Source organism: Balaenoptera borealis (assembly GCF_965194805.1).
Source record: "Balaenoptera borealis genome assembly, chromosome: 1".
Taxonomy (NCBI): domain Eukaryota; kingdom Metazoa; phylum Chordata; class Mammalia; order Artiodactyla; family Balaenopteridae; genus Balaenoptera; species Balaenoptera borealis.
The window spans coordinates 193,952,040-193,969,853 of record NC_138860.1 but is presented as its reverse complement, the minus strand read 5'-3'; the positions used below and the strand labels follow the sequence as shown (position 1 = coordinate 193,969,853).

The following is a 17,814-nucleotide window of genomic DNA, read 5'->3' as shown; positions in this document are numbered from 1 at the left end:
CCCCACCGGCCACCACCGCCCCGGGACTGAGCCGTTCACTCGCTCGCAGTTCCCCTTTTCCAGGCTCCCAGGGGCTACGGTGGCCTCTAATTGCATTTCATAACAGTTTGCTGTTAGTATACAAAAATACAAGTAAAATTTGCATATTAACCTTGAGTTCTGAGATTTTGCTAAATTCACTTAATAGTTCTAGCAGTTTTTCACAGATTTCTTAGTGTCTTCTATATAAATAATCATGTCCTATGCAAATAAATACAGCTGTACTTTACTTTTCTTAGAAACTTGTTTTAGGGCACAGCAGTTGGTCTTTGTTAGAGAATATGCACTTAGAAGGAATTTGTGTTCTGCTTCTGATGGGTGTGGCTTTCCACAAATATCAATCAGGTCAAGATGCCTGGGAGCACTGTTCAGATCCTCTATGTCTTTACTGATTTCTTTAGGTCTTTTGTTCTAATAACTGGTGAGAGAAAGATGCTACAATTGCCTACTATGATTGCTTATTACTCCCTTTATTGGGTGCATTCATAATTGATGTTTTCCTGATGAAACCACCTCTTTCTCATTAGAATTTCCTCGTTCTCTTTAGTAATACTCCATATTGTGAATCTACTTTATCTGGTATTAAAATAGCCACTCCAGCCTTCTTACACTGTTTGTATACACACACATTTTGCATTCACTTATTTTCAACCTGTGTTTTTGATATTTAAAGTGAATCTCCCATAGACAGCATGTAGTAGGGTCTTGCTTATTTACCCATTCTGATCATCTCTACCTTTTAAGTGGAGAGTTTAGTCCATTAACGTTTAATGTAATTATCACTGTGGTTAGACTTAGGTCTACCATTTTATTATTTTTCTACTTGTTCCTTGGTTTTAATACATAAAAGACTTAATTTTTTTTAGAGCAGTTTTGGGTTCACAGCTAAACTGAGTAGGAAGTAAGAGAGTTCCCATACACCCCCTGCCCCCACACAAGCAGAGCCTCCCCCACTGTCAACATCCTGCCCCAGATAGGTACTCTGATGAACCTACACTGACACATCACTGTTGCCTCAAGTCCATATTTACATTAGGATCACTCTTGATGTTGGGCATTGGCAAATGTATAATGACGCTATGGTTGGATTAAGGCTACCGTTTTATTATTTGTTTTCTGCTGTCTCTCTGGTGTTTTATTTCTCTCTTCTCTCTTTCCTGTTTTATATTATTTGAATATTTTTTAAAATCCCCTTTCAATTTATCTTTTGGTTCTTTAGTTATGATTCTCTGCATTATTTTTATGGTTATTGCTCTAGGACTGCAACACACATCCCCACTGTTTCACAGCCTACTTAGAATTAATACTGCAGCACTTCATGTAAAGGCAGAACCTGCAGGTCCACAGATCCCCTTCACTGTTCCTTATGCTACAGTTATCATACGTATTTCATCTGCATGCATTACAAACCCAAGACATGTTCTGATTTTTTCTTTAAATACGTATTTTAAAGAAAACATTCCCCCCCAGATATTTACCTTTTTTAATGCTCATCACTCACTCATAAAGACCTGAGTTTCACTCTGGTGTCATTTTCCTTCAGCCTGGAAAGACTTTCTTTAGCATGTCTGGCAGTACACAGATGATGGCAACAAATTCTAGCAGTTTTCCTTCTTCTGAAAATATTTGTATTTAACACACTCCTGGAGGGTTGACTATCTTTCTTCCAGAACTTTATAGATGCAGCTCCACTTGCCTTCTGATGGTAAGTTCCTAGTCTTTGCAATGCTGTGTGTATGTAGTCTTGTTTTTCTCTGGCTGCTGTCAAGATTTTTAAAGTTAATCTTAAAGTTTTCAGTAATTTGAAAATGATGTGCCTAGGTATGGTTTTAGTCATATTCATCCTGTTTGGGACTCACTGAGCTTCTTAAATCTATAAATTTGCGTTTTTCACCATATTTGGAAAGAGTCTGATCATTGTTCTTCAAGTACTTCTCCTGCCCCACCGTGTCTCTCGCCTCCCCTCTGGGCTCCATAGTTACCCTGCGTGAGACACTTCACACTGCCCCATGAGTCCCTAAGGCTCTTCATGCTTTTCCCCCAATCATTTCCCCAGTTTTTCTTCAGACCAGATGATTTCTACTGATTTGTCTTTGAAGTCTGACTACTTCCTGTCATTTCCATTCTATTATGCCCATTCAGTGAATTTTTTTATTTCAGGTGTTATATTTTCCAGTTCTAAAATTTCCAACTGGCTTTTTTTTTTTAATTTGTTTATTTTATTTATTTTTGGTTGCGTTTGGGTCTTCGTTGCTGCGTGCAGGCTTTCTCTAGTTGCAGTGAGTGGGGGCTACTCTTCGTTGCAGTGAGTGGACTTCTCATTGTCATGGATTCTCTTGTTGTGGAGCACGGGCTCTAGGCACACGGGCTTCAGTAGTTGTGGCACGCGGGCTCAGTAGTTGTGGCTCGCAGGCTCTAGAGCACAGGCTCAGTAGTTGTGGCGCACACGCTTAGTTACTCCGTGGCATGTGGGATCTTCCCAGACCAGGGCTTGAACCCATGTCCCCTGCATTGGCAGGTGGATTCTTAACCACTGTGCCACCAGGGAAGTCCAGCAACTGGCTTGTTTTGAAAAATATTTTCTACTCCTCTACCGAGATTTCCTACGTTTTTGTTCATTATGAGTGTATTTTCCTTTACCTCACTGAACACAGTTGCTAAGCCAGCTGTGAAGTGCTTGTTTGATTATCCAACACCTGGGTCATAACACGATTGGTGTCTGTTGACTGTCTTTTCCCTGAGGATGGTTCACATCTCCCTGGCTCTTTGTATGTTGAGTAATTTCAGATTGTAACATGTATATTGCAAATGTTATGTTGTAGAGACTTTGAATTCCATTATATTCCCCTGAAGAGAGTTTATGGTTTTGCTTTAGCAGGCGATTAATCTCATTAGAGTCAAACTGCAAACTGTGCTGCTGTCGATTTTGTGGTAAGCGGTGGCCTCGCTCTCACTCCAGGCGGCTTCTCCCCCTGCCCTGTGTGTGTGCACGGTTCAAGGCTTGGCCAGAAATCTGAGCAGAGTTTATTTGCAGAATTCCTCGTTCCAGGATTTCTCCCCAGCAGCTGTGGATACCAGCTCCTCCCCTTAGTCTAACGAGGAAGCGCGCGGTCTTTCCACCAGAGTTTTAGCCACCACACCACCCCTGCAGTGACTGTGCTGCCCTCAGAGGAAAGACGTGCAAACAAGAGACACACTGTGTGCCGGCCATTCCTCTAAGTCTAAGCTGCCCTCAGGATCTGCCTGCTGTCCCCTCTCCAGAGTCCTCAGGTAGCTGCTTTTTGTATCTTGTCCAGGGCTGATAATTGCCATCTACGGGAGAGTCATTTGTTGGAGCTGAATCTTCTATGCTGGAAATGACTCCACTGCATGGCTTTTCTATTCAGAAACCCAATGGTAGGCACAGAGGTCAGCAACAGGGCACTCGGAGAGAACTGCAGTGCCACCGGAGCCTCGTCTCCACTGGGCAGGAGTCGGCCTCAGGGAAGCAAACGGGGATGGATGCTAAAACGCTCTTCTTGGTTAACGTGAATCCAGTTGCAAAAAGGTAAATTTGAGATAATAAGTTACACTTAACATTATTTTAGTAGCCCCGTTCATCTCTAAAACATTCCCCAAAGAATGATCAAATTAATAATCTGAGGTTTATTCTCCTATGAAAAGTAATTTCACACCTTAGAGGTCTGTCACATACACAGCTAGGGCTGGACTTTCACGCCCATGTTGGTTTGCGAAGGATGAAAAAGTCTCTTTTTGCTGCAGATCCTGGATCTCCAAGGGATGTGAACCTGCTCACTGTGTAACAACAGCAAGAACAGCAATTACATAGCACTTGCTGTGTGCCAAGCACCACTCTGAGTTATTCACTTATATTAACTCATTTTACCCTCCCAACAATGCCTATTATCGACCCCCTTTTTTTAAATTAATTTATTTTATTTTATTATTTATTTTTGGCTGAGTTGGGTCTTCGTTGCTGCGCGTGGGCTTTCTCTAGTTGCAGTGAGCGGAGGTTACTCTTTGTTGCGGTGTGCGGGCTTCTCATTGCGGTGGCTTCTCTTATTGTGGAGCACAGGCTAGGGATGCGGGCTTCAGTAGTTGTGGCACACAGGCTCAGTAGTTGTGGCTCACAGGCTCTAGAGCGCAGGGTCAGTAGTTGTGGCGCATGGGCTCAGTTGCTCCGCAGCATGTGGGATCTTCCCGGACCAGGGCTCGAACCCGTGTCCCCTGCATTGGCAGGCGGATTCTTTCTTAACCACTGCACCACCAGGGAAGTCCCTCGACCCCTTTTAAGAGGAGAAAACAGGCTTGCACAAGATCACACAGCAAGTACACGGCACAGCGAGTACACAGCAGGGTGAGGACTGGCCAGGCCCCTGGCTCCAGAGCCTCTACTTACCCCCCACACTGACCTGGGGTCTGAGGGTTTTCTACAGGAGCCGGTGGGTACTGCTTGTTTTACAACGTTCAACTAATACATTTAGCATGTCTAGCCAAGTACGGTGCAGTTCTACAGAAATTCTGTCTTTCTTTTTTTTTTTTTGGCTGCACTGGGAGGCCTGTGGGATTTTAGTTCCCCGACCAGGAATTGAACCCGGGCCCTCGGCAGTGAGAGCACAGAGTCCTAACCACTGGACCCAGAAATTCTCAATTTAGTAAACAAAGGCATCCAAGACTTTAACAATTAAATGTAATACACCTCTAACTATTTTTAAAGACTATTAGCTGAAGTAAAGATAAAAACTGTGTTGTAGAATTTTCTAGCACAAGAAGTAAAATATATGCGGCCAAGAGCACTAGAAGTAGAAGGTGGTCACTGGGACCCTCTGTATTTCTTGTGAAGTACAGGATTAACTTTTAAGGTAGACCATGATAAATTAAACACACATATTTAATCTCTATAGCAACCACTATAAAATAACACAAAAGGGCAAAACTAAGAAGTCAATAAAGGACATAAAACAGAATTTTAAAAACTTGATTCACCAAAAAAAAAAAAAAAAAGGGAGGAAAGGAGAAACAGAGAAACAGATGGAAAAATAGAAATCAAACATCAAGATGGTAGATTTAAACCCAAACACTCTAATAACCGCACTAAATGTAAACAGACTAAATACTCCATCAAAAAGTAGAGATTAACATCACTAATCATTAGGGAAATGCAGCAAATATACTACTCCACACCCATGAGGATGGCTACTATCAAAAAAACAGAAACAACTGGGACTTCGCTAGTGGTCCAGGAGCTAAGACTCCGTGCTCCCAATGCAGGGGAACTGGGTTCGATCCCTGGTCAGGGAACTAGATCCCACATGCCACAACTAAGACCCGGCACAGCCAAATAAATAAATAAATATTAAAAAAAAAAAACAGAAACAATGAAGGTGGAGAAATTTGAACCCTTGTCTGCTGCTGGTGGAAATGTAAAGCGGTGCAGCATTACCATATGATTCAGCAATTCCACTTCTGATTACATACTCAAAAGAACCAAAAACAGGGTCTTTAAGAGATATTTGTACACCAGTGTCCACAGCAGCATTATTCACAACAGCCAAGAAAAAAAAAAAGTGGAAGCAACCCAAATATCCATTGACCAACGAGTGAATAAACAAAATGTGGTCCATCCATACAATGGAATGTTATTCAGCCTTAAAAAGGAGGAAATTTTGACACCTGCTATAACATGGGTGACATTACACTAAGTGAAATAAGCCAGTCACAAGAGGACAAATAATGTATGATTCCACTTATATGAGGTCCCTAGGGTCGTCAAATCCATAGAGGCAAGAAGTAGGAGGGTGGGTGCCAGGGCTGGGGAAGGGGATGGGAGTTAGTGTTTAATGGGGACAGAGTTTCAGTTTGGGAAGATGAGAAAGTTCCAGAGGCGGACGGTGGTAAGTGTTGTACAACATCATAAATACACTTAATGCTACAGGGTATATACTTTAAAATGTAAATTTCATGTTATGTATATTTTACTACAATAAAAAAAAATCTGGAAAAAATGAAATTACATAATGCATATAAAGTGCCTCAATAAATGCTAGTTATTATAGTTATTTTTTTGAAAAGTAGAGATTGTCAGATTGGATAAAAAGCAAGACCAAATGATATGCACTTTATAACAGACAAACTTTATACATAAAGACACAGAACACTGAAAGCACAGGATGGAAAAGATAGTCTATGCAATTACTGAGTATAAAAACACTCATGCAGATATACTGAGATCAGACAAAGTAGACTTCGATCTTTCACAACAACAACAGAGTAAATTCATCAAGAAGATAAATCAATCGTCTTGTATTGATTTGTATGCACTGAATAAAACCTTGCAAATACATGAAGTTGAGAGAACTAAAAGGAAAAAGACAAATCCACAACTGTGATTGGAAACTTTAATATCCCTCTTTCAATAACTGATTGAACAAGTAGACAAAAAAAAAAAGAGTAAGGATATAAAAGATTTGGGCAATATTTGACTCAACTGACAATTACAGAATACGACACTCAAAAAAAGTGTAATACACACTCTTCTTAAGTGCAAACAAAATATTCACTAACAGACCGTATGTTTGACCATAAAACAAGTATCAACAAATTCAAAGGGTGAAAATCATACAGAGTATATTCTCTGACTAAATGGAATTATATTAGAAATCAGTAACACAAGATATTTAGAAAATCACCAAATACTTGTAAATTAAACAACAGACTTCTAAATAACTCATGGAACAAACATAGGAAATTTTAAAATATTTTTAACAGAAAGATAAAGTGTGACCTATCAGATTTTGTGTAGGAAACTAAAGCAGCGCTTAGAAAGAAATTTATAGTTTTTAATGACTGTATAAGAGATGAAAGCAAGTGTGAAATCACTGACCTGTGCTTCCGTCTTAAGAAGACAGAAAAACAAGAGTGAATTCAACCGTATTAGGCAGATGAAAGGAAATAATCTGAATTAAGATGAAAGGAAAGAAATTGAATTAATATTTGTAAAACTTCCCACAAAGAAAACAGTGAACCCAGACAGCTTCACTAGTGAAGTCTACCAAAAAACTAAGGAAGAACTAATGCCAATACTAAACAAAGTCCTTCAGAAAACAAAGGGGAAGGGAACCTGTCCTAGCTCGTTTATAAGGCCAGCAAGCAAGACTCAAACATAGGCCAGCATAACCCTGACAGAAATCCAGACAAGGACATTACGAGGGAAAAAATGCAGACTAACATCCCTCATGAATACAGACCCCAAACCCTAACAAAACATTAGCAAACTGCATTCAGTAAAACACAGAAAGGTGACAGAACACGACCAAATGAGTTTCTTCCAGGAACATAAGATTGACTTAACGTAGGACTTCCCTGGTGGTCCAGTGGTGAAGAATCTGCCTTCCAACGCAGGGGACACGGATTCAATCCCTGGTTGGGGAACTAAGATCCCACATGCCGCGGGGCAACTAAGACCCAACGCAGCCAAAAATAAAATTTAAAAATAAATAAATAAACATTTTTAAAAAAGTCTTTGTAACTTCGGGGAAAAAAAAAAGATTGACCTAACATACAAAAACCAGTCAATGCAATCAACCACTTTAATAGATTAAAGAGGAAAAAAACCATGTAACCATTTCAGCAGATGCAAAACAAGCATTTGACAAAATTTCAGGCCCATTCATGATAACTCTCTGCAAACTGAAAACAGGAGACCCCTCAGCGTGAGGCAGGGCATCTCCAAAAACCCCACAGCCTATGCCATAGTAACAGTGAAGAGGCCAAGGCCACCCAGCCTTCGCAGGTCTAGTCAACACCGCTCTGTGGCTCAAGCCGGTGCAGTGACGACAGAAAACAAAGCAAAAGCCACAAGGTTAGAAAGAGGAGTGATCGTGCCTCTGTGCACACGGCATGGCTGTTCACATGGAAAATCCTAGGAAATCTTAAAAACCTACTGTAATTTGTAAGTGAATTCAGCAATGTTGCAAGAATATAAAGTCAATATGCAAAACCAGCTGTCATTTCTATATAGTAGCAACAAGTAATTAGAAAATGAAACTTAAATAAATATCATTTACAACGGCATTCAAAACAGTCTGTTTGTGGGGATAAACTTAATAAAGGATGTGTAAGACCTGTACACAAGAAAAGATAAAACTGCTGAGCGCTGTTCAAGATCCAAATAATGGAAGACATACGATAATGGTGTATATATATCAACATGAACACACACACGTATATGTGTGTATCTCCATTCATCCATGTGAATGGATTAGAGGACTCAATATTACTAAGATTAATTTCTCCCCAAATTGACCCAACATTTAATACAATCACAATCAAAATTACAGCAGCCTTTTTTTTTTTTTTTTGAGGAATTGACAACCTGATTCTGAAATGTATATGAAAATAAAAAGAACCTAGAATAGCCACAGCAATTTTTAAAAAGAAGAACAAGTGGGACTTCCCTGGTGGTCCAGTGGTTAAGACTCCAAGCTTCCAATGCAGGGGGTGCAGGTTCAATCCCTGGTCGGGGCACTAAGATCCCACATGCCACGGGGTGCGGCCAAAAAGTAAAAAAAATAAAAATTAAAAAAAAAAAAAAAAGCACAAGCATGGAGGACTTACACTGACTTACCTGAAGACTTTATAAAGTCACAAGACAGTGTGGATTGATGAACAGATAGACCAATGTAACAGAATAGAGAACCCAGAAATAGATCCTCACAAACACAGTCAAATGATTTTTGATAAGATGCCAAAGCAATTCAATGGAGAAAAGAAAGTTTTTTTCAAGAAATGGTGCTGGGGGTTTCCCTGGTGGTGCAGTGGTTGAGAATCTGCCTGCTAATGCGGGGGACACGGGTTCGAGCCCTGGTCTGGGAAGATCCCACATGCCGCGGAGCAACTGGGCCCATGAGCCACAACTACTGAGTCTGCGCATCTGGAGCCTGTGCTCCGCAACAAGAGAGGCCGCGATAGTGAGAGGCCTGCGCACCACGATGAAGAGTGGTCCCCGCTTGCCGCAACTAGAGAAAACCCTCGCACAGAAACGAAGACCCAACACAGCCAAAAATAAATATAAAAATAAATAAATAAATAAAAGACTACTATAAAAAAAAAAAGCAAATAGCTTTCACTTAAAAAAAAAAAGAAATGGTGCTGGGACAGCTGGTTTCTTACATGGAATAAAAAGTGAAACTACTAGACTCACATCACATGAAAAATTAATTAGAGATGGCTCACGGAGCTAAACACAAAACTGAATCTATAAACCTTCAACAACAAACTACAGGAGACTATCTTTGTGGCTTTTGGTTAGGCAAAGACTTTTAAATAGGACACAGAAAGCATGAACCAAAAAAAGAAAAACAATTGATAAACTAAACTTCATCAATATTAAAAACTTTTGCTCATGAAAATACACCATTATGGTGGATATAAACTCTATGCATTTACCAAAATCCATAGAATGATATATCACAGAGAGTAGACTTTAATACACGCAAAAAAATCACCAACACCCACCAGAATGTCAGGGATGTCAGGATGGAAGGCAGACTGTGACCACTGAATCTAACTGTATCACAACGTGTGACACAAACACACTGAAGGGGACAGGAAGACAGCGTTTTGACTGGGAACTGTAAGACCAACGATAAGAAGAAACCAAATATAAACATGGTACTCAAGGTGATAAATTTGTTTCTCAGAGTGGGGAGGTACATGGGTGAACAATTCTGAAACTGCTTTCTATGTACACTGGGGTGGGACAAATAAGAAAACGATGGCGATGGCAGTGAGAAGGTTACACATGAGCACTTTTGTTACAGACACACAGCTGAACAGATACACAGCTACCTATCTGCTAAGAGGACTACAGGCAGTGACGCCCCAGCAGCAACGCCCACACCCGCTGCCGGCGCCTGGCGTCTAAACCCCACTCTCCCGGGAAACGAACCAGCGCTCCCCGGAGAACTGGCTGATTCTAGGGCTGAGGCAGCAACACAACAAGATGAAGCGAAGCTGGAGCGGCTGGCATTGCAAGGAACAAGGAAGCGCTCACGAGGGGCGGGGCGTGGGAGGGGAGAACAGCGACAAGGTCCGGGCGGCCAAGGCTGGCACGAGGTGGGCGGCCAGACCAGCAGCGCGAGCTGCGCCCCCGCCACAGCGCAGACGCCGCCCACGAGGCCGCCCTCCTCACGGGACTCCAGGCCACAAGGCGGGTCCTCCCCTGAGCTTCGCTCCCACCCCCGGGAGGGTGCGCTGCCCCCGAGCGGCTGCCAAAGAGACGGGAGGACAGGACGAGGAGCGACTCCCCACGGCAGACACCCCCCGAGCCAGGTGACCAGGCCGACAGCCCCCGTGACGTCGTGCGGACGTCAGGTGCCCTGATGTGATGTGACGCGAGCGCCACCTCACCTCTGGGCTCTTCTTTCCAAAAACCACAACCCCTGTCTAACCAGGAGAACACACAGCAGACAAACCCCAAGTCAGGGACATGCTACAAAACACCTGAGCGGTCCTCCTCAAAACCGTCAAGGTCACGAAAAAGTCGGCTCCCGGATGGGATCCCGGGCAGAAAGAGGGCCCTGAGGCAGCGCGTGACCTGCAGCCTGGGGCGCGGGGAACAGCAACGGAGCGCCGTCGCGCCTCAGTTTCCACACATGCGCCTGGGTCTGCACCTTTCTGTAATCCTAAAACCACTCCAAAAGAGTTTAATTTTAAAAAGACGCTATTAATAATGCAAATAGGCAAGTCAAACAATGGGAGGTAACACTCTCTTTATATATACATATATATATCTGACATGGCTTGTATCCAGAAGACCTAGAGGAAATTACAACTTGATAATTTTTATAATTGTTTTATTTATTTATTTTTGGCTGCATTGGGTCTTCGTTGCTGTGCGAGGGCTTCCTCTAGCTGTGGCGAGTGGGGGCTACTCTTCATTGCGGTGTGCGGGCTTCTCATTGTGGTGGCTTCTCTTGCGGAGCACGGGCTCTAGGCTCGTGGGCTTCAGTAGTTATAGCACACGGGCTCAGTAGTTGTGGCACATGGGCTTAGTTGCTCCGCGGCATGTGGGATCTTCCCAGACCAGGGATCGAACCCGTGTCCCCTGCATTGGCAGGTGGGTTCTTTACCACTGTGCCACCAGGGAAGTCTCTACAACTTGATAATTTTTTAAAAAGGCAGGGGACTTTCCTGGTGGTCCAGTGGTTAAGAATCCACCTTCCAATGCATGGGACAAGGGTTTGATCCCTGGTCGGGAAACTAAGATCCCACATGCTGCGAGGCAACTACTGAGCACATGGGCCACAACTAGAGAGTCTGCGTGCTGCAACTACAGAGCCCATGTGCCGTGGAGCCTGCGCGCCACAGCTAGAGAGAAGCCCACGCACCGCAGCAGAGGATGCCGCATGCTGCAAGGAAGATCCCATGTGCCGCAACTGAGACACAGCCAAAAATAAATTTTAAAAAAAATATTAAAAAAATTTTTTAAATTTAAAAAGGCAAAAATCTTGATCAGATGCTTCGAGCGGGTGTCGCAGACGGATGCATGCCCAGCATCACTGCTCAAGGAGACGCAGATGGAAGACACTAGTGAACACCGCCCTGCCCACCAGGCCCCACACGGCAGTCTCACGCCCACAGAACACAAGTGCAAGAATGTGCATAACCCCATCACCCAAGACAATGCCAGGAACCCACCCAAGTGCCGTCCCAGGTCGGGCATTGCGCTGTGGACAGCCAGGGCACTCCACAGACCATGGAGTCTAACACAGCACCATGAAGGAATGTGGCAGAAATCAGAACCATGCCGGCTTCTGGGGGGCAGGGCTGGGAAGGCTTATGAGGTCTCAGTCAGCCCAGGGCAACTTAGACACACATTGTTACTCACAGAACCGGGGCTGGGAGGCCCAAGGTCCAGGTGCCGGCAGATCCGGCCTCTGGTGAGGGCCCTTCCCGGCCTGCAGACGGCCACCTTCTCGTGGTCCTCCTGGCCTTGCCTTGGTGTGTGAGCAAGGAGGGGGGGTCTCTGTCTTCCTCTTGTTATCAGGGCACCGATCCCCTCATGGGCTCCCCTCACCCTGATCACCTCCCCGAGGCCCCACCTGCAGACAACATCACGCTGGGGGTCAGGGCTTCGACACAAGGATTCGGGGGACACAACATGAGGGAGCCTTTAGGGATGACAGAAATGTGCTCTATCGTGACAGCGTGCAAGTTACACAGCTGTATACATCTGTCAAAACTGGGCAAACCGAACCTATGCACTTCACTTATGTGGATTATGTGTAATCACGAGCTGAATAAATGCAATTCATTTTCTATTTTGAAAATCTTATTGGAGCCAAAGATCTAAGGAATTGGGTCCAAAAATTTCTACAAGGTAATGAAAAGTTTGGTGAGAATTTAAATTGTACCATGTGTTCTTTCATGACTCTCATTTTTCCTTAGAAGCATTGGTTTCAAGGAAGAAGTCACTGTGATTCTGAACAAGTAACACGTCAGTTAACGGTGGGGGGGGGGCGCGGAATTATTCTGGTCCATCAGTAGCTGTCGGGTGCTGGGCCAGAAAACCACATAACAGCTCTCCAACAGGAGGCCCTGCCCGGGTGACCACGGCAGGGGGCGGATGCGATCTTCCAGCCCTGTGGGCAGCTGTGGCTGGAGAGGGGATAGGGGCAGGTGGTCACCAACTTCACAGTTCACGTGTGCTGACCTTTCCTTCTCCCACCGTCGAGCACAACGCAGGAGGGCCCGCTGCATCTCCAGCGCCTCCGTGCGGGTACCTCCAGTCAGCCTCTCAGCGAGCAAAGGGCGCCAACGGGCAATATGAGAACGGCGGACCTCGTCATTCTCCTGCTTCCCATTCTGAAAATCTCCCCACGCTCAAGGAACATCAGCGCAGTGAACGATCTGACCGACGTAAAGGACACACTCCCGGCTGCTGACACTTACGGCTCGGGGGCCTCAGCAGCCCCGAGACGGAGCTGCCGGGCGGACCCTTAGAGCCCACCTGGGGGGTCCCTGGCCTTGGGGACGCGGGATTCCCAGTGCTGTGGTGACCAGAGGTCGTTCTTCAAGTGAATTACGCGACAAATCACAGCTTACCTCGCGGCACAGGGCGATGCAGGGAGGGGCGGGCGGCGCCCCCGGGGTGCGGGGGGTGAGCGCCCTCGAGCCGCGGCTGCTCCGCCTTTGGGAGGAGCGCCCAGGGCCAGGTGGGGTGAGCGTGTGCCAGCAAGGGAAACTTTCCGGAAAACCCAGGTTTGATTTCCTTCTAGGAGCTCCTGAGATCACCGTGGCCGTTCAGACTCTGGCTAACACAGGCTGCTGCGGGGGCGCGGGGAGGAGCAGAGAAGCACGGGGCCCAGCTCTGCCCTCGGCCCCGCAGGGGCCCGGGGAACAGGACAAAAGGGCCACCCTGGCGCTCGGGCACCGAGGAGCTGCGTCGGCTCCAACGCTGCTCCTTGAAACGCTGTGATATGCGCGTCCGAACCCCGGTCTCAATTAAACCGAAACTAAAGCGTCAATTAAATCGTCCTGGTGACGACGCACACAGACTCTGCTAGACCAGACTGGACACTGTGGGGGCGATATATCCACCCGCGGGCCCTCCGGGGCGGCGGGGGGCGCGGAGGAGCAGGGCGGCCGGACCCCGCGCCCTCCGCCCCGCCCCGCCGCTACCGCCCGGCCCGGGGTCCGCACCCCGAGGGCCACCCCCGCCCTCCCCCCGCGCGCCCGCCTCCGGCCCCTCACTCACCCCCGCGCCCTTCGGGTTCCTCTTTCGTACCCCCCGCCCTCCAGGCGGTCGCGCTGCGCCCCCTGGGACTTGTAGTCTCTCCGCAGCCCGAGCCTGGGTGCCAGGGAGCGTGGCTCCCAGCCCAAAACTACACCTCCCGGCGGTCCACGCTACAGCCCGCCCCCGCCATGTAGGTGCCAGGTCAGTGTTCTCGCGACATCTGCAAGCGCGCGCGGAGCGGCCTGGGAGTGTAGTCTAGGGCCCTGAATAGGGCAGCGGAAGCGACGGGAGGTCTGTGCTGGCCACACAGACCAGACCGCGGGAGGCCAGCTGTTCGCGGACGCTCGGCTAGGCTGCCCGTCGGTGTCCGGCGGGGCAGCGATTCCGGAGACAGCACGGGGTTACACAGCCGCGTCCCGGAGGGCGGCGCCGCGCTGCGAACAGGGTTCCCGCTGCGCCTCTGGAATCGGCCTGGGGGCAGCTCCCGGCGCCGTGGACGGAGGGGCCGGGAAAAGGCCTCTGTGGGGTTTGCATCCTCTGTGCGCGGTTCCCCAGGAAGGACGCTGTTCCTGGGCTGCCCCTCGCCCAGCTCTGCCACTTTCGGGACCTCAGGCGGAGCCCTGCTCACGGGGTGGGGTCGGGGTACGTGGGATCCCCAGGGTCTGGTCCGCACCAAGGCTGCCTCTGGGGAAGGCTGTGACGAGGAGCTTGGAGAAAAGAGAGTAAGACCGACCACCGCCCTTGTCGTGCTTTCTGTGCCGTTGGGCGGGGGCCGACCTTCCTCAAGGGCGGCTACTCGGAGAGCAGTGTCTGGGCCGGTGGGTCTGAGCAGAGAGGCCTGGACCGGGACGGGCGCCCACGCCGAAGACTGCGGTCCGCATGGACACCTATAACACGGGCTTTTCGCGTCTCTCCCGAACTTCCTCATTCAGTATGAAGAGGGGTGGGTGGGAAAGACGCGTGGTCTCAGGTTTCTTTGAACTGGTGAAGCTGGTCGGACTGGTGGTTCTTTCCAGGAAAGCTCCCACCCCGTGGCCTTGTGGTGCCTCCCAGGCGCTGGGAATGCTCCCCACAGCCGGTCCCAAAGACCATGGGGTCTAGGTGACGGGACTGTTGGCATCCCAGGCTGGTTTGTCCCGACAGGATGACACCGGAGGATGTCCGCCTTGTGGTCTCAGGCTCTCCCTCTGCTCTGTGTCCTGCACGCTGCTCACTTCTCAGCACATGGGGTCGCATGTGTGCGATAAAAGGGCCGGGACCCTGTCGGCGTCGGTGGGGGCATCGGAGTGAGAGTCGGGTGCAGGTTAGGGTCAGGGTCTACAGGTGTACGAAGTGCTGTAGGACAGCTGGCACCAGCCTATGCCTGGCCCCTGGACTCCCAGTTGGCTTCTGCACCAGCTGGCCATCCGGCCCGAATTCCACGGGTTCTCTTCCCCTTGGGAGCTGCCTCAGGACGTTCATCCCAAGTTTGAATGTCCACAATTTTCAACAGAAATAAAGCATCTTGCGCTGTGAGGCTACTCTCCAAGTAAGAGTACTGGGGCAGAGGACAAGTCGCATTTGTGTCTTCTCTTCCCAAGGACAGCGGTAGCTGAGTTTCCTTAGTTGGCGATGGGGGGGGGGTGTCACTGACGACAGGTTTTCAGGATGGTGTGACTCTTCTTTTTTTTAATTTATTTATTTTTGGCTGCATTAGGTCTTCGGTGCTGCGCGCAGGGTTTCTCTAGTTGTGGCAGGCGAGGGCTACTCTTCGTTGCGGTGCGCGGGCTTCTCATCGCGGTGGCTTCTTGTGGAGCACGGGCTCTAGGCGTGCGGACTTCAGTAGTTGTGGCTCACGGGCTCTAGAGTGCAGGCTCAGTAGTTGTGGCGCACCGGCTTAGTTCCTCCCTGGCATGTGGGATCTTCCTGGACCAGGGCTCGAACCCGTGTCCCATGCATTGGCAGGCGGATTCTTAACCACTGCGCCACCAGGGAAGCCCAATGGTGTGACTCTTGATGGCGATGGTAAAGTCTCTCAAGGGCGAAATTGTGCCTGGGAATGTGACAGCTCTCGTGGGCCCGTGCAGTCGGGAGGAACCTGCACGGTTCCTGCACTGGGATGTTTGAGAAACATCCTTGGGCAGCAGAGCAGCATCTCTGCCTCCTGGGGGCCCCGCACCCGCCCGCCGTGCCTGTTGCAGAATCATTGCTCCTTTGGACTTAGTCCACTTCCACTTTCTTGGTTGTCTTCTGAAGGCAGGGGAAACAGTGTTCTTCGCCGCCTGCTTCAACCCCACGTGCCCCTAAGATCAGGCCATTCATTAATAACAGATCATTTAATATCAAGGGGTGATCTTCTCACTCCAGCGATTCTCAGTCCTGTCAAATGTGGGTTTCCTGGAAATGCTGCCAAAGAAGCCTGCAGACAGGCGAAGCAAGTGTATTCTCGACTGACTCTCTGCAGAGTCCCCATCGGGTGGCTGGAGTCTGGGTCAAGGTGGGCGTTCAGTGGGGAGGAGGCTTGGTTCAGATGGGGTAAGGGTCCCCAGGCCGGGGGACGCAGCAAGGCAAGGGATCTGAGGAGTCTTTTCGTGGGATCTATTGAGAACCTCGTGTTTACATTTGTTTTCCCATGAAGTTTCTGAAATGAACAATAAAATTATCTGCAACTTTTATCTCTCCTTGTAGGAGTTTCTTGAAGGCTCATGTAACCCGCTGTCCCCTCGACACCTCTGCTTGGAAGTCTCCTCCATCCTTCACATCCGTGGGCCCACGGGGAGCCCCCATCTCACTAAGCTGAGGAAGTTTCTTCTACTTCTGCTCGGTTTTTCTGTTTGTTTGGTTTTGGTTTTGGTTTTAACCGGGAATGGATGTTGGGTTTTGTTAAAAGCTTTTTAAAAAATCTATGAGAAGTCTGTTCATGTGGTGCATGACATCGATTCTCTGACGTTCAGCCGGCCCTGCGGGCCACCTGGTCGTGATGTGTTCCCCTTTCTATATATTGCTGTGTCAGCTTGCTAAGGTTCTCCAAGTTAAGAATTAATTTGCTAAGAGTTTTTGTATCTGTGTTGCGAGGGACATCGGCCTCTGGTTTTCCTGTAAGGCCTTTGTCTGTCATCAGGGTCGTGTCGGCCTCATAAAAGGGTCGGGGTTGGCTTCCTCTTCAATATTCCCGACCAAGTAGCAGAGAATTGGTCTTGACTCTTCCTTAAATGTGTGGTAGACTTTTTACCAGTGAAGCCATCTGGGCCTGGAATTCTCTTTGTGAGAAGGTTTTTAACCATAATTTCAATTTCTTTAGTGAAGTTATCTACTTAGGTCTGAGCAAGCTTTGGCGATCTTTGGTTGGTTGCCAGATGTGAATTGACCTTGGTGTTGGACAGTTTTGTATTCCATCAGTATTTGAGCTTTGTTCTAGGATGCACAAAAGTTACTTGGAAACAGTTTGACCCTTTTGGATCTTCCGAGCTTTGTGAGGGGCCTCTGGGCCGCACTCACTGCTCCTCACTCCTGAGGCCGGCCCATCTGAGTGCCCTCCCAGCCCCCGCGGCTCCGAGTGTGCACGTGTGCTCGCCTGTGCCTGCCCACCCTGCCCGCCCGCCTGCGGCTCCATCCGGGCACTCCAGCCACACTGGGCCCTCTGGACCATCAGCTCCGTCTCCTGATTCGGGGGGCCCTGGGCCCCGCATCTTGGGGGTCACTGTCCTTGGTCACCTGATGTCCAGTGCCTTGAGGGCGGTCGTCTCCTGGATCTTGCCTGGGCTTTAGCTGGTTGGGGGAGGGGGCGACTGACCCCTGTGACGCCATCTCGCTAGGAGCAGAAGTCTGTTTCTGTTTTTGTTTTTATCTCCAGCTCCACCCTTTCCTTCCAAACTCCCAGTTCCTGCTCCTCAGAGAAAACTTCTGTGCGTGTGTGTTGTGGTTCCCGCCTCCCCAACAATACGCGTGAAAGTTACGCTGGCTTTCCGGGTCAGCTTCCAGTGTCAGCTGCCAAGCGCTTGCTCTGGGCAGCGCCGTGCTGGACTCGCCCCCAGCGGCCCCCCGCACAGGCCTGTCTC

At 48.2% G+C, this 17,814-nt stretch overlaps 1 protein-coding gene and 1 long non-coding RNA gene across 6 annotated transcripts in view; one reads left to right on the top strand and one right to left on the bottom strand.

Moving 5' to 3' along the window:
* The window catches only part of LOC309609753 (uncharacterized protein C1orf159), a 28,562-nt gene extending 14,672 nt beyond the window's left edge, over positions 1–13,890 (bottom strand). Inside the window, exons 1-2 of one of the 4 annotated variants that reach the window (XM_082351600.1) lie at positions 9,556–9,671; positions 3,714–3,834 (exon numbers count right to left, since the gene is read on the bottom strand). The gene's annotated coding sequence lies outside the window, so the exon portion shown is untranslated. The other 3 variants (XM_082351599.1, XM_082351603.1, XM_082351601.1) reach the window with 3 other exon arrangements.
* Positions 13,891–13,986: 96 nt separating this feature from the next.
* Positions 13,987–16,661, top strand: LOC309609833. 2 transcript variants are annotated; one of them, XR_014233607.1, is made up of 2 exons: positions 13,987–14,499; positions 16,445–16,661. It is a non-coding gene; the product is annotated as an uncharacterized lncRNA (long non-coding RNA). The 2 variants fall into 2 exon arrangements; XR_014233608.1 differs by having other exon boundaries at positions 13,987–15,305.
* Positions 16,662–17,814: the final 1,153 nt, after the last annotated feature.